Source organism: Crocodylus siamensis, chromosome 3, assembly GCF_052110815.1.
Source record: "Crocodylus siamensis isolate JL-2025a chromosome 3, ASM5211081v1, whole genome shotgun sequence".
NCBI classification, from domain to species: Eukaryota; Metazoa; Chordata; order Crocodylia; family Crocodylidae; genus Crocodylus; species Crocodylus siamensis.
Genome location: NC_143397.1, coordinates 176,321,655 through 176,338,595, shown reverse-complemented (window position 1 = coordinate 176,338,595; position 16,941 = coordinate 176,321,655).

The following is a 16,941-nucleotide window of genomic DNA, read 5'->3' as shown; positions in this document are numbered from 1 at the left end:
CGGGTCTTCCGTCCAGGACGAGTTGGTCTTAGCTAGCCCCTCGACCGTTCACCTTTCTCCTGTGCGATCCACTGGGACTAGTCTCTGTCGCTGAGGACCCTCCTGGATGCTCTCCTCGTGGCTTCAAAATGATATACAGCCTGGATACCTCAGTCCTTCTAAACCCAGTAGCAGCGTCTGTATACTGGTGCTTGTCTGGGCATTCTCCTGCCCTATGGGCAGCATTCTCCAGCTCCCCCTCCTCCTCAGTGGGTCTGGGAGCTACCTTCTCTTCACTCTTCCTCCACCTCTCCTCCCCTTCTATCTTGCTGTCTCCCCTTTTTATCCTTCCATGCCGGCTCTCCTCCCCCTTCTCTCCAGCTGCTGTCACTTTAAAAAAAACCGCGGCTAACGAGCCGCACGGGTCCTGCCGCCGCTTCCCATCCCACCGCAGTTCCTGCAGCAGGTAGGGCGTTTTTGTTTGTTTTTCTTTCTCTTATGTTTTCCCTGGGGTGTGTTGTCCCCCAGAGCCCCTCCTTGACCCTTTGGGATCTGGGTCCTTCCCTTGCCCCGGGACACGGTCCCTGCTTAGGAAAATGGAGGCAAAGATATTGTTAAATATGTTGGTTTTGTCGTCTGGTGTGACGACCACATTTCCTAACGTGTCCTGCAGGGGCCCCACATTACCCGGAACCTTCTTTTTATCTCCTATGTATTTAAAAAAGGACTTCTTATTGTCCTTAATCTGGGAAGCTAGTCCCAGTTCCATCTCTGCCTTGGCCTTCCTGACTGCGCCCCTACATCCCCAAGCAACTGCAGTATAGTCATCCCTGGTGATGGCCCCTCCTTTCCATTGTGTGTATGCCTCCCTTTTTGCTAGGAGACATTCCCAGATGCTTTTGGTGAGCCATAGGGGCTTGTGTGTGCCCTCCTGCTCCCTTTGATCCGTGTTGGGATTATCTATCTCCCTTTGGGCTTGGAGGATCATCTCCTTAAGGAGCAACCACTCTCCTTGGACACCTGGCTCCCCTCCCTCCACTCTGGGACCTCAGCGCTTCCCCAACTATTCTCCTTAGCTCATTGAAGTCCACCCTCCTGAAATCTAGGGCTGCTGCCTTGCTGCAGGCCTTTGCCACCTTGCACTGGATGGTGAATTCCAGCAGGCGATGATCACTGTTGCCCAGGTGGTCAAGCACCCACAGCCCCCTCACCAGGTCATCTCCCGTGGCCAGCACCAGGTCCAACAAGGCATCTCCCCTGGTGGGGCTGTACACCTCCTGGGTTAGATGGAGGTCCTGCATTCTGGCTAAGAACCTATGTGAGCGGTCAGATCTGGCTGACTGCTCTTCCCAGCAGATGTCCAGGAAGTTCAGGTCCCCCATGACTACCATATCCTTTGACTTCACTACCTCCGTGAGCTGACCTAAGAATTCCTGGTCGAGCTCTTCCCCTTGGTTGGGAGGTCTGTAGTAGACCCCCACTGTTAAGTCTCTTTCCCCTCGACTGCCTTGTAATCTAACCCAAAGCACTTCAGAGTGCCCTTCCTCTGATTCTTTGTTAATTGACAAGGATGGGTATTCCTCCTTAATGTAGAGTGCCACGCCCCCACCTTTCCTTCCTATCCTGTCCCTCATGTACAGCCTATAGCCCTTGACATTCACTGCCCAGTCATGCGTTGAATCCCACCACGTTTCAGTCATCCCCCTATTTCCGGGTTGGTGTCAGCTAGCAGGAGGGTAAGTTCCTCCTGTTTGTTTCCCATACTACGAGCTTTGTGTAGAGGCATTTGAGGCCTCCTGTGGATGTGTGTACTGGCCCCCTACTTTCAGCATTACTCAGAGGGTTCCCATTTGATTCAGAGAGATTAAAGGGACCTCTGATTCAATTCGGATTTGGAGATTCAGCCACCAAATGGGGCTGAATCTCTGCCGAATCAAATCAGGGACCAAAGCTTTGCACAGCCCTATTGACTACCTTAGCTGCCTGAATAGAAATGCAACTGCTGCTGCAATCAGGAATCAAGGCTGGTGCAGGAATCAAGGTAAGGTGCTTCAATTCTGGGCAGAAAATCAGTTTTGCCACTTAAGACATCCTCCCCCCCCCGCCCCCCAAATGCTGGAAGGCTGATTTTTTGGAAAAGTGTGTGTGTGGTATGTAAGTAAATGTAGTAAATGTGAATTCTTGCACAGATGTGTGATTACGAGTCAAAGCCAGAGATCTAGCCTCTGATCCAAGCAGTAGGAAGTGTCCTGGGCATTCTTGTGGGGCACTGAGGTGAAGTAGACCTGACCTGCATGGTCACAGAATTCCTTCTCTGTCAACAGCAGGAAATTGCCAGGCGATCAGCTTAGTTGTCAGGTCTTCAAGCACAAACCCAGCCCTGTTTGCTCCTTCATTCTCCTGTATGCTGCTTCACAAAGTCCCTCTAGAGTTCAGCTTCACTCTGGCTAGAGACCATGTTCCCTACCCAGCCCCCCAAGGCTGTCTGCCATCCTTCTGTCAGAGAAACTTCAACAGCCATAGAAATGAGACCAGGATTTTATCCCAGTAAGATTCCTAAGACAGGGAACAACCACTGTTGCAGTCCCTGTGCTTTTGTGAGTGTGGGGAACAGAGACATAGCTAGGAAGGTTGGCACCCTGGATGGGAAGGGGTGAGTTGGTGCACATCTCCCAAAATACAGGCCACTGCTTCTGCTGCCAGGGCATGTCGATCCTGCTGTGGTGGCACAGGCTGGCACCCCCTCTAAATTAGCACCAGGGTCTGATGCCTCCCTTGCCCACTCCTAGTTATGCTGCTAGTGGTGAATGTTCCTTAATGGTACCCACAGTGAAATAACACCCCTGCCAACCTCCCAGGAAAGAGCTTGTGTTGCTCCGTATAAAGGAGTGACACAACAGGTCTGCTGTCCCTTTGAAAAACATAATGCTTCTTAGTGCTTTTCCTGCTATAGAGGTGTTCACATGGCAGTGCCTGTGAGTCACAGTCTAGCCCCCTGCCACAAAGTTAGCTGTCTCCTAGATTCTCCAGGGGGGAATCAGTGTGTCCCTGATGTGCTGCCATTTGGCTCCTCACCCAGCAGTCCAGCCTATTTCTAGTTAGCACTGACATTCAAGATGAGAGAGGAGAGACGGTGCTCAGGAGATTAGCAAAAATAGATCACAGTTTGACTAGGGGCTTGCACAATAAAAAATTGGGTTATACTCAAATCGTCCCACAAGAAAAGAATTTGGCATGTGCTGATGATGGGCCACTACGCAGGTATTGGATGGGTTCCAGGTATTATTGTTTCTGCAAGCAACAACAACAGAAAGACATTGGATCCCCTGCAGTTGTCATGCAAGATCATTCTCAAGCCATCTCATCCTCACGAGTCCCGCTGCCCTCCAACTCACCTTCACAAGAGATGGTGATAGGAGGAGCATGGCCAACCGGGGATAGTTTTTGATTGCGACCGAGTTTTAAGAAAGGAAATGTGTCAGAACAACATATTCTTCCTGAAATGGCTTGTAAGCTGGCAACATCACTGCCTATAGCACTCAAGGTTGGAGAGCGATAGCTGAGAACTCTGCATGTTCAAAAACCAGTGAAAGCAGGGAGAGAGGAAGGGCCGTGGCAGTGATGGGGCAGGGGAAGAGAGTGGCTGGTTTGTGAGTTCCTTTTACTCTGTGCTCAGTGTCAGCTTAAATTCAAACCAGGCATGAGGAGGAGCATAATTCTTCGTGAGAGCTGTTGTCCAAGCAGCTGAACAGAAAAGAAACCTGAGCTAGAGCAGGGTCTGGTCTGAGAGCTTTGAAGTGATTGCTTTCAGTAAGGAAATCATTTCCTTTGTCTGTACATGCTCAGGAAAAGTGCCTCATCAGAGACTGGTTCTCAGGCCATTCAGATCATAATTGTTTTGTCCAGAAAAGAACTGTGACTGGAAATGAGAAAAGGATTATGAACAGCAAAAAACTGCCTGTGAGTATAGATTACATCCACATGCAGAAAGGGAAAGCGTGAGATCAGTTCTAGTAACAATAATAGCCTAATGCTCAGTCCTAGTAGCATCACTCCACTGAAATAACTTCATTAGACTCTGGGTAAGGTAAGAGAAAAGGGGATGAACCAGACCATGCACAGCCTATAGGACACCCAACGTTATGTTTGGGGTATTGCCTCTGAGTTTTTCTTTTGTTGTGACACCTTTGCAAGAGAAAGGAACTAAAAGTGCACAGCAAAGGTGTCATTAAGTACACCTGACACATTTAGAGCTTCTGACTGTTTAGACAGAGGTGAAGAGGGAAGGATTAGATGAGAGAGAAGAAGGAAGGATAGTGTTGTATGTGTGTAAAAGATCAGCACACACTGCCTGGGCTCAGGTTTCTTTTCTTTCCAGCCATTTGTTTCAACAAGCACTTTTGTGTTCTCTGTTAGGGTAAAAACAGACATTGCCAAATGAAGCAAATCAGCTTTGGCAGGTTGTGGCCTGCCACAGCTGCTCCACTTCAGTGGGTGAACCATTCATCGCCCATTGTCTCGCATCAGATAGGAGTGCAATCCTGCGAGACAGTGGGAGATGTGTTTCTCTGCTTATAGAAACATGCCTTGGAGATTCCCCAGGGCGTTGCTCTGTGACAGGGGAAAGCCAGGGCTCCCTGCTTGCAGAGATGCACCCCAGAGCTTCCCAAAGGCACATCCCTGTAAGCAGGGAAAACTGGCTTTCCCTGGTTACAGAGACATGCCCTAGGGAATCTCCAAAGTAGGTCTCTGTAACCTGGGAAACCTGGGGTTCCCTGCTTACAAAAAAGCATCCTGGAGATTGCCCAGGGAGCATCTCTGTAAGAAGGGAAACCAGACAGGCACTCCCAGGGCTTGAGGGGCCCCATTACAACATGGGAATTCACAGGGTAGCCAGGAGTGGTTCCCTCAACCCCCAGGAGTGCCTGCCCAGTGCTGCTGGCAAGCCTGGGCAGCTCAGGGCTGCCCATACTCTCGCAACATAAAGCAAACAGACGCCTACCACAAAAAACCAGCAAAAACTAGTATCACCTTTGTCCCACCCACAGATTTGGGGCATTTGTGGAGTCATAAGCAGGGGATGAATGTCTGTTTACTTGGCTTTTGTAAGATGACATCTGTTTTCACCCTTAGTCAGAAGTTGAGAGTGGGCCCTGTTAATACATAGTGATAGAAAGCAGTCTTGTATTGCTTTATTTGTTTATTTATTTCGTTTATATGCCGGCCATCCCCCCAAAAGGCTCGGGGCAGCTTACAATACAAGACAAAAATGATAGAAGCAGAATAAATTATTAAAATATGGCTGCATATTTATTGCTTAAATTCTTAGGCATGTGTAACAATTGGTAAAGTCAATGTGAGTGTCAGGGCTGCACAGCTAGTGTCCCCCCAGGTAATTCCTAATATTTTCTTCCCTTCTCCTTCTTCTCCCCTACCTACGGCTTATCAGAATACTAGAACTCCAATAGCCACGAGGCCTGTTCCCCTTCCAGTTCAGGACTGCTCCCTGCAGTAGATTTTCCAGTGCTCTGTCCAGTCCAACTTGAAATGAGTCAAACATTGGTATTTCCATAACTTCCTTGGAAAAGCGTTCTACCGTTGAACAGGCCAACTGTTAGGAACATTTTCCTGATATTCAGCCTAAATATTCGCTTTCTAAATTTCTTCCCATTACTCTTGGGATTCATCCTACTGGAGATGGGCTCATATTAAAATTTCTAACTGTGCCGTTCCCTGGACATATCTACTAGGCACATTTACACTGTAAAAAGCTAGAGCATTATCCCCAAAGCAGAAAAATGTTGCTAGAATTCTCACTTCATAAAAATAAATTTAAAACCTCAGTGGTGCTAGTTTGATAGACTGGAGCCTGAAGTCCACTATTTACATACAAAATAGACATGTCAGCTGTAGCACTAATGCAGGCTTCCTAACACAACCCTACCAAAGGGCTTCAAGTCTTTTTTTTAATATAATAATTTATTCTTTCTGTCTGTTGCAGTCTTTAATCTCTGCTCAGACTGACAAGATAAACATAAATGGGTTACAACTATGATCTGGATTTCTATTATGTCAAGCACAGAGGCACGCATGTACCTTAAAGGTTCTATTTTTGGTATCAGGCTTTTGTGCTCTGGACATTTGTCAAATTGGTAAGGGACCATGTTCACCAACCTGTTTCATACAGGCTGCCCCATAACACCAGAGTGATTTTTTTCATTATTCCAGTCTGTGCCAAACAGAAAAAAAATTAATCAAATTTCACAAATTTCACAAGAATTTAATCTATGAGTGAAGCAGTCAAAAGCTGAAATAATAATAATAATAATAATAATAATAATAAAACCACTTTGTGAAAATATCCTTTAAAATGTTACTCCCAAAATGCAGATTTTTTGGTTTGTAAATGACTATTTTATTGCCACCCAAAAAATCAGTCATGGAATTCTTCTTTTGTAAATTCATGAATGGTGGCAGGAAAAGGCATCTAGACAAGACTACCTAATTATTAATTGAGGAAAATGTTACATTTCTTAAATGCTTCATATAACTGCCTCCTCTGGAACTTTATATGCTTCATGATGTGAGGAAATTAATTACACTTCCTGACCTTTGCTTATTTCCATTCTTTCCCACATGAACTTCAATTATTTTAACAACTTATCTTTTTTTCCCCCCTTTTGTCCCTTCTTGATTTGCAAATAACAACCAATACTATCCCATTCCTCTGAAAACTAAGAAGCAAGTGGCCACAAGAAGGACATTACCCCTCATAGAGATTGCCAGCATCATCTGATTCAGGAGATGAGGTTTCCACCCATCTCACTGATCCCACCCCCAAACCTGCTGATTGCTCAGCCGATCCTTGAGGGTGAGTGGGAAACCCAGGGCCATTTGTGCAGGTTTACATGACTTTTCACCAGTTTTGGTCTCTGAAAGACCCATCTACGTCCTGGCTCCCCAGGATTCCTCCAGCTCTGACTGCCTCTGGGACTCTTCAGAAAGTCTATACAGCAAAGTCCTATGTCAGGGGTTGGAAATGTCTTTGGGAAGAGTGCCAAAAACACCTGCAATCTCAGCTTGTAAAATGTTAACATCTCTGTGGGCAAACAGCAGGGGAGTCATAAGGGACCCAGTCCTTGTTGTAGCAGCGCAGCCCTGCCCCTTCCCCACCTTTCGCCCTGAGGCATGTGTGCACCTGCTGCCAGCAGTGAGCTGGCTAGGGCTCTGCAGCCCCTGGTGCAGCCACTTGCAGCCTCCTGGCTTCCTGCCACAGCTGGCCAAAGCTCTGGGCTTGCCCCTGCTGCCCACCATGGAGCCTGGGCTGCTCGCAGCAGGTGGCAAGCTGCTGCACCAGGGTCCATGGAGCTGGTGGGTGCACATGTGCCTCGAGGTGAATGGTGGGGAAGTGACTGGGGCTGCACAGCCACAAGGATTGGGACCCTCCTGGCTCCCCTGTTGTTCCCCCCAAGGTACTCATGCCAAGCAAAATGCCTTTGTGTGCCACACTCTGGCACGCATACTGGGGTTTGCCTACCCCTGTCCTAAGTTGCATTATACTGTCTATTTATCTCAGGGCTAGCCATAAGATCATATGCACTTCCTCCAGGTTCACCACCCTGCAGCCTTATCCACAGCTCATCCAGTCTTCAACCAAACCCTCAGGACAGGTCTCACACCATGCACAGATACCAGGAGTGGAGAGGCAGGCAGAGTGCCATCAAGATAGCACAGTCCCCTTCCCACGTAGAAGGGGAGGTTGATACAAAAAGGGTGTTGTTCTCTGTGCCTTGTTCTATAACAGGGGTGAGCAATTATTTGGGCCCACAGGCCATATAGGAAGTTTTGGGGAGCTGTCATGGATCAGGTCAGCACCCCCACTCAGCAGCTCACCAAATCTCCCGATGTTGGATGGGGCCAGAGGTGGGTGGACAGCTGGCATGGGCATGTGGCAGCTTCAGCAGGGGCAGCTCAACCAGTGCCCCTGTCACTACCAGCACTGCCTCAGAGCCCCGCTCCTACTCTGAGGAGGGATTGGAGGTGCCCTTTTCACTGCCCAGCTTTGGCGGTGGTGGCCTGGGTTTGGAGGCAGCAGTGGCTAGGCAGAAGCTGCAACTGGGTGCTGGAAAAAAACAGGACCTGACAGCAGGCATGCCCACCTCCCCATTGCTGCTGCTGGGGCCTTCTCAGTGTTGCTTCCCTCAGCCTGCACCAGTGCTGCCCTGTGGTTCCTCCCCACTCCTGCTACCACCACCAGAGCTGCTTCCAGGGCCACCCCAGGCCCCTGCACCTGGCAGGGCAGCAGGGAGGAGCCACAGGTCAGCCCTGGCCTGGGTGCTGGGTAGCTGCAGTGAGAAGGGCCCCAGCAGCAGTGAGGGGGAGGTGATCACACACGTCATCAGGTCCTGCTTTTCCCTGATGTGCAGCAGCAGTTTCTGGTCAGCCACCACTGCTCATCATGGCCGGGGCAGGTCGGTCTAGAGCAGGGGCTGCAGGGACCTTGACCCCTTACATGGAGCAGGCTGGGGATGATGTGGGGGCTGGGCTCAGGGCTGGGTGCTTAGCCTGGGACTTGGGTCCTGCCCACACAGGTCCGGGACAGTATCCATGGGGCCAGGAGCAGTAACAGCAGGAACAAGCCACCACTGCTGGGGCTGCAGGGAAATGGAGCTACCCGAGGCCTGCTGCGTGCCCAGCAGATGTGGGATGCAACATGGGCCAGATGGCACCTGGGCCAGGTGGGACTGAGAGACCAACCACAGAGTGAACAAAATCCCTCCATGTGTTGGATCTGGCCTGTGAGACATATTTTGCCTACCCCTGCTTTATAGCCTACCATAGGTAGGGTGTTAAGTACTACAGTAGTTTCTAATGCATTGTACTGTTGGTGATCAGAATTACAATAAACCAATGACTGACACTTTTTGTGGGGGGGAGGCTGCAATAGTACCATTGACCAATTGTATTTTTTATAAGCTGTGCTTATGAAGTTCCTTCTGTGAATTGATCTGTGAAGTCCAATGGACCTTCCCTTCCCTCCTTCAGATTTTCTCCTGCCAATGCCCAGCTCTAGCCCAATACTTACAAGACTCAGGAAAAGAAGAAGGGCTGAGGTAGGAGTTTTATGTAACAGAAGAATTTAAAATGTACATAAGGACAGGAATACCTCACTCTTCTATAGTGCTTGGCAGAAGCAGGTCTCAAAGTGATTTGTAAAAGCAGGATCATTATCCTTATTTTCTGAATGAGATTCTAACCCATCTGGAGATGGGAACCCAGCAGTTAGGGAACAGGACCTATGTTTCTTGTGCAGTAAGCCAGTGCTTTGTCCTCTGAACCCTACTGTTTTCCTGGAATTGAGCCTGTTTTTCCCATTTCTCTCCTAGCCACCCTTTCTCCTTGCTTGTCTTCTTATGTCTCTTTTCCCTGCCTCAGCAACATTTGGAATATAAGCTTCTTGGGGCAGGATTATGTCCTTCTGTGTGTCCACCTTCCTGGCCCAAGGAAGCCCCAATCCATTGAAGTCTCCAGACATTACTTTACTACAAAAATGTGATACTAATGCTGCAACATAAATGGTTCCTGTTAATAATGTCACCAGACTGCTTTGTCAGCTGCCTTAAGCTCTTGGCTGGCTACAGTAAACATGCCTTTGTCGGCCTCCCTTTCTGACAGCGGATGTTTTCAGTGTCCAGGTGCCTGTGTGGCCTTGTACTCTTCTTGTGTGTCAGCACATTGCAAAGAGATGAGTAAAGCCTGGGCTGGGACTGCCATCATGCTGCTGCACTGTCTCTGCTGATCTGATTGCCTCCCAAATGGCAGTGTTTGTACAGACCAGCAGAGCCCTGGGCTGTGCAGGCTGTTTTGAGTGTACCCTTACTATCTGCCCACATACAGATGCTGTCCCTCTAGAGTTTGCAGTGGAGTGCACTTCGGGAAAAAAACATTCTCCTTTGCCCCTACCCCCCCACCCAGAATAGGCCATCAGGTGTAGAATTGTCTTGGGGTGTCAGACCTACCCCTCCTTTTTGTTTACCTTTTAGATATGCATTTTCTGTAGCAGACACTGAGCTTGCATAAGCATCTCCTTTAGGTGGGTAAGTACTTGCATGTGGACTATGAATCACGGTTTGCTCAGCTGGATAACTGGTTTACTCACCAAAAGTAGCCTTTCTCCTACAGTTGTGAGCTCTTCTTTTGTGTCTCTTAGAATAGATTTGGAGCCTTGGTATATTTCTAAAGCAAATACTCCTTACACGTGTAATTGTTTTGGAGGTTTGTCTTTACAATTAGAAGATACAGAATAATTTCATGAATGCTGCTGTAGCATAAGGGATTCCTTTATGTCTTGCATTTAGTATCTACATTTAGGTTAGGTAAAAAGGTTTGCAATAGAAAAGAGAAAGAGAGAGAGCAAGGGAGAGAGAGCGAGAGAGAGAGAGCTTGTGTATATGTAGTTTGGAAACTTAATAAAGATATCAAATAACGTAATCTAATTTTCACTTTTTCTGGTTTAGGCTGATGTATTAATAATTTTTGTCCCATTATGAAATTGGCTGTATGTGGATTGCTTGGTGCCTTGGAATTGTTTTTAGTGGCAGATCATAATTTGCTACTGGGGTTTCTGGAGTCAGTGTAGAGCACAGTGCCATCTCCATATTCATATCTCTGATCTGTCAGAACACCCAGATTGCTCATGTAATCAGATGGATTTCCATTCCAGTCCTTGAGAGACAAGAAAACTGGCCATCACAGAGAGATCCTTGGCAATTAAAATGAATAAGAGCTGCCACTCTCAGTGGATGTCTTCTGGGTTACCATGGGGGACAGAGATTGGTATGTGGTTTAATCAGCCACTAACAGCACCTTGCTGGGAACTTCATGGCAGATAAAGGCAGCAGTATCAGACCAAGTAGCTCCTCTCTTTTTAAAGAGAAAGCAGCCTCTTTTGAACGATAATAAATCCCATGAATTTTTGCAGTGTTTGATAATTGAAAAGAGTTGCAGGGTTTTTTTTTTTCTTTCAGCAAATGTGTCACACCTCTCAGTTCATTAAAATAAAGTGAAATATGCAGTCAAGATAGTGTCTTTGTACCATGAAATGTTTGCATGGTAGTTTTTATTGCTTATACTTTGCTGGCCCATTTGCTATTATTGTGATCTTTGGGTTCTTTAAATTAATGTTGTAGTGGCTTTGATGCTGCTGATTGGCAGCCTGGTGTTTAAAGCCCTTTACTTATCCCTTGAGAAGTTACAATATAGGCAGTGGCCATGTGAGCTTCCCCACCAATGTGTCTCCACTCTGATCTGAAAAGACCACCACTAGGTTGAAACATAGTTAAATCTCCATTCCAGAAGGCAATTAGTGGCAAATGTGGCAGAGATTTTGTAACGTGGGAGGCTCTGCTCCACCAAGAAATGTACTGAAACTACAAAACCTTTACTTGTGAACCATTAGCTCATTGTAGTTATTGGCCATTAATCTGCTATTAACTGGAGTAGAGCCTGCAACATTTTGGGGCAGAATGCCAAAAACACCCACAACCTTGACTTGTAACATGTTGGTGTGCTGGGGCGGATGGTGGAGGAGCCACGAGGGGACTGATCCTTGTTGGGGCAGCACAGCCCCAGCCCCTTTTCCACTGTCTACCCCAAGATGTGTGTGCCAAACAAAATGCCTTCACATGCCATGCTCTGGTACCCGTGCTGGGGGTTGCGTACCTCTGCTAGCCCATAACGCACCCAACAAAGTGTTGAGCAGTGACAGGAGGGGCATGTCCTTGACTGCAAACAATATCAGTGGGAAGGAATGGTGCCTAGCACTGTTCAGGAAGGGGTTTTCATCTTTTTATTGGTCCAGAGAGCCATTTGCATAATATTTTCTTGCCCTTATTCTTTTGTTTAATGTGTTCAGAATGAAAGCAAGTAACTGAAAAGTAATGCTCTGGGACTTTTTAATTCCCGTCCCCAAATCCTTGCCGTGAATTCCTGTGGCATTGAAAATGCTTCTGTGTTGGAAAATAGAAATATTTAGGCTTTTTTAAGTGCTGAAGGGTATCTGCTTCATTAGTACATTATCAGTGCTGTGTAGTGTAGGGGGGTAATTGAATGGGTTGTAAAATGTACAGTGCAGTGCTTAGAGTATTCCTGTATGCTAGGGTTTTCCTTCAAGAAGACTTGACAGTTACTGTACTGTATCTTAACTGTCAAGCTATTTTTTCCTTGCTAGGTTTCATTTGTGTTTTTCTTCACCTTTTGGAGACCCCTTACCTCTCCCCTCTTAAATCTACACTCACCACAGAGCAGACATAATCCCAGATTTTCAGTAAATCAACACTATATGTTCCCTACTGACTAAGAGAATTTGATACTGACAGATTGTTACACCTAAAAGAAAAATACTGCCATAGTTTCTCTAGTATTCTTTGCCTGGAACAGAGAGCAGGGAGGGAATGTGTGATATCCATTATGAATGTAACAATACAGGTAGCCTACTATAATACAGTTATTTTTAATACATATTTCATGACTGAGAGCATAGATGCAACTATGAATCACTGTCCCCATCTTTAGCATAACAAAAATGCATTGTCCATAATGTTTCAAAGGTACAATTAACTCCTTTCATCAAGGACATTTGAGATTTTCGTTCTGAGCTGTTCCATTGTTTAGACTACACATGTATGTGGTTTAGCTTATAAAATTTTGCATTTCTGTAACATCTGAGTATGAAAATGTGTTCCACAGTAATTTAATTAATGTTGCCCATCCACATCTCTCTTACAAGGGTAAATCCTGGATTATCCTCATTTTACAACTGATGAGGTTATATGCAATGCTAGGCTGAGATGTTGAGACTAAGTGAAAGTCTACACTGCATAATTCTCCCATGCTTTCAATGAAGACAGTTACACGCTTTTTTTTAATTGTTCCTAGTTTTCTTAAAGAGCTGCTACTACCTGCGTCATATTTATTCCATAGATCTTCTGTGGTTCTGCAGCTAAAGCTGCATTTTTGTTAGAGATTATCTTTTATAGAGCAATCTCTTTGTCAGGTGTTTTTTTTACATTTACAGTAAAAGGGAAGAAGTTCTCTTTTATCATTTTGCACAGACTAGGATATGCCCACTAGGCAAATTTTCCCCATTATCTTCCCTTGGTGAGAGCAGACTATATCAGATACAGAATAGTGGGGAGTGCTCCCCTTCATGCAGAAAACTCAGCTCCTCTGTCGAAGAACTATTTGGGGAGAGGGTGGATTGGGGGCTGGTCACTCCTTCAACATGGATCCATTGCAGAGCAGGCCCATGGAGCAAAGGCACTAGCCTCACAAAGCCTGTGTAAATCCTGAAGTTGTGGAAGTACCACTTCAGCCTCAGGTCAGAGTCCTCCACTACTGCCAAGCAGAGACACTTAATATTCAGTCTATTTTCTCAGGGTGTAGCATTGGCCAATTACACCTCTGACACCATCAAATGCAGAAATGTTAAACTGGCCATCAGAGGACTCCTATACTGTTTCAGGAAGTGATATATTGTCAATTACAAGAATATTAATATGAGATCAACTAGAAGTGCAGTAGTGTTCAAAGATGTATGCACCAGGTCATACATCCATGAAGAATGACAGGAAATTACAGCTGAGAACAAGACTTTTTCTATAGTTTGGATCAGATTCACCTTGAATTTGCCCATCATCCAAGTGATGGCACCTCTAGCAATATTGTGCCATGTAATAGTATACTAGAGCATTGTTTAAGACCAGTTGGGGCACTGCGCTCAGAGGGAAGAATGCCACCTATTGATACACCGACACCATTTCTTTTAGCTCTTGGGGTTTTCCTTCCAGGGCTTCTGTCCAAATACTTACCAGATTCAACTTTGCTTAGCTTATAAGATTTGACAAGGCCATCTCTACTCAAGATAACATGGCTACAGGCATCACTGTGTACTGTGTAACTTACTAGATTTATTCAAATTGTAGTGGAGAGGCTGCTAATAGACAAGCAACATGCTGGGGAAGAGAGGATAAGGATGTGAAGGAAGAAGAGGCTGAAGCAAAAAAATGTTTTTGGAAGAAAGCTAAGCTTTGGTGCTAAACTTTCTCATTCTATACTGAAGGTCTTCTTTTAAAAAAAGACTGAACTAGTTTCAGAGCAGAACCAAATCTTATATAACTATTGCTTCTGGGAGAGATTTACAGCAGAAACCCATAGGGACAGATTCAGTGCTGGAGTGAATGAACGAAACTCTATTGAAGTTAATGGACTTGCACCCACTTATATCAAAGATGAATTTAGTCTATGGAGAAGGATAATGTGATTTAAACTATGAATTACCTCTGATGGAGACTAGCACAAGTAATATGCAATGAAAAGACAAGCAGAAAATGGGAAGTGTGTTTTAAGTATGACGTACCTCCCGATCCAAAGCATTCATTCCCAGCAGGTTTCCTGCGCTTTCAGATTGTTTCAAGCCTTTCCTACATATTATCGTTGTTAATAGTAGTTTCTAATGTTTATTTTATAGCAGCATCCAGAGGTCCTGATTGGGACTAGGGGCTCTACTCTGCTATGCCCTGTCCAAACACAGAAGTAATCAAGGTCTCTGCTCTAAGGCCTTGATCCTGCAATTGGTTCTGTGCCTGCATGGAGATCAATTGGAAATAATGAGGTTCTGGGCTGGGGCAAAGGTTTAACCATGCAGAGCTTGCTGCAAGATTGGGGCCTGAACAAGAGATCATTTTGAGTAATTTCTGTTTTGAGAGTGGTCAAGAGCAGAATATTTGATTACTAATATCTCAACTGAAAATGATTAATAGAGCTAAAGGGGAGATTACATACTGTACCCTTTCCTCATGTTGCTATCTATAGAATAATACATCAAGAGTGGAAAGGAACAGTGTAGGAATTAATAATTGGTGCTTATGCATACAGTCCTGTATTGAACATAGTATAGCACTTGGCATCCTTCAGATGATAGGTGCTATATAAAGGCAATGCATTATTGTTGTTGTTGTTGTTATTGTTATTATCCTTAGTCTTGGATGCAAAAGGTAACCTCTGCTGCAACTCTGTTTATTTAGGATACAGCTGGACATTTAGGTAATGACAGGTTGCCTTTGAATTTTGTTCATGGAGACAAATTTCCAAGAGTGGAGGCTGGTTTTCCTTGAACAAATGCAGGCCCATATTTGTGCATGCATTATCAGAGCAATTATTGTATAGTGATCTGTAAGAAGAGCTAATTAGAACATTTGCAGAGTGTATGTAAACTACTGAAAACAAGAACTAAACACATTGGTCCAGTGCTGATCAAAAGCTACTAAAAATGACACTGGAGCCAATTTTGCCCTCTGCAGGGTTTCTTCTGCACCACTCCAGTATTACAAAGGGGCATTAGAGCTCCAGTAATGAAGCAGCTGAGATTGTCCTAGCATGAGTGACTCTCAGCTGGTTTATAGCCAGCATATCCAATTCTAAGCAATGTTCTTCCCAGCACCAACCTTCTCCAGCAAGGGTGGCCTTTCACAGGTATGGCAGGTGCAGGCAGCTACCAGGGGACTATTTAAAGCTGGCACACCTTACAGGAGCCCTGAGTTGCACCAGGGACTAAACTTGCCTCCAGCCAGCCCCAGGATTGGGAGCATGTACCTAGATATGGCACAGACTGACCTTTTATCTCCCTTTGGTAGGGTGTATGATGCTCTAGTGTAGCTGAGAATTGAGACCAGTTACTTTACTGGTGTTTCTCTGAGTTTGTAGTGGAGGAAGAGATCATTGGGGAGGTTAGATTTCAGCTGATGTAAATTATGTCAAAATAGTGCTGCAATGATTAATACTATCTTGGGGGGTCATCATTGACCACAAGATGAACATGAGCCTGCAATGCGATGCTGCAGCTAATAAAGCGACCAAAACGCTGGCTTGCATCCATAGATGCTTCTCGAGCAAATCCCGGGACGTCATTCTCCCCTTGTACTTGGCCTTGGTGAGGCCGCAGCTGGAGTACTGCGTCCAGTTTTGGGCTCCACAATTCAAAAAGGATGTGGAGAAGCTTGAGAGAGTCCAGAGGAGAGCCACGCGCATGATCAGAGGTCAGGAAAACAGATCTTACGATGATAGGCTGAGAGACATAGGACTCTTTAGCCTGGAAAAGCGTAGGCTCAGGGGTGATCTGATGGCCACCTATAAGTTTATCAGGGGTGACCATTAGGATCTGGGGGAACGTTTGTTCACCAGAGCGCCCCAAGTGATGACGAGGTCGAACGGTCATAAACTCCTGCAAGACCGTTTCAGGCTGGACATAGGGAAGAATTTCTTTACTGTCTGAGCCCCCAAGGTCTGGAACAGTCTGCCAACGGAGGTGGTTCAAGCACCTACATTGAACACCTTCAAGAGTAAATTGGATGCTTATCTTGCTGGGATCCTATGACCCCAGCTGACTTCCTGCCCTTTGGGCAGGGGACTGGACTCGATGATCTCCTGAGGTCCCTTCCAGCCCTGATGTCTATGAAATCTGTGAAATCTATGAAATCTGAAGGTCTGGCTCTAGCTCCCTCCCTCTGTAAAGCTCTAATACATGACTGCACACACAATTACAATGCCTGTACACTTGTAGCCTGACTGGAAACACAAGTGTCCTGACTGCACACTCAATCCTATTTACACTTTTAATTGAGTGTCTGCTTTCTGAAAATTCTGGACAGTTTCTAAAGCTCGTTAATTATTGCTAAGACAAGGGTTTAACCAGGAATGTCATTAGTTAAAATTCCTTTTCTGAGAAGAGCTGTCTACCTCATGTAATGCCCAAAGAAATATTAAACACCAAGCTCAGTTCAGTGTTCATTGTTTTCTATCTACCAAATATAAAAGAAAGTGGTCAGGGAAATGTTATCAGATGCATCTGCTGTACTTCCATCCAAGCTCAGCAAAGAGAATGATGATGAAGGTCAGGGGTGTGAA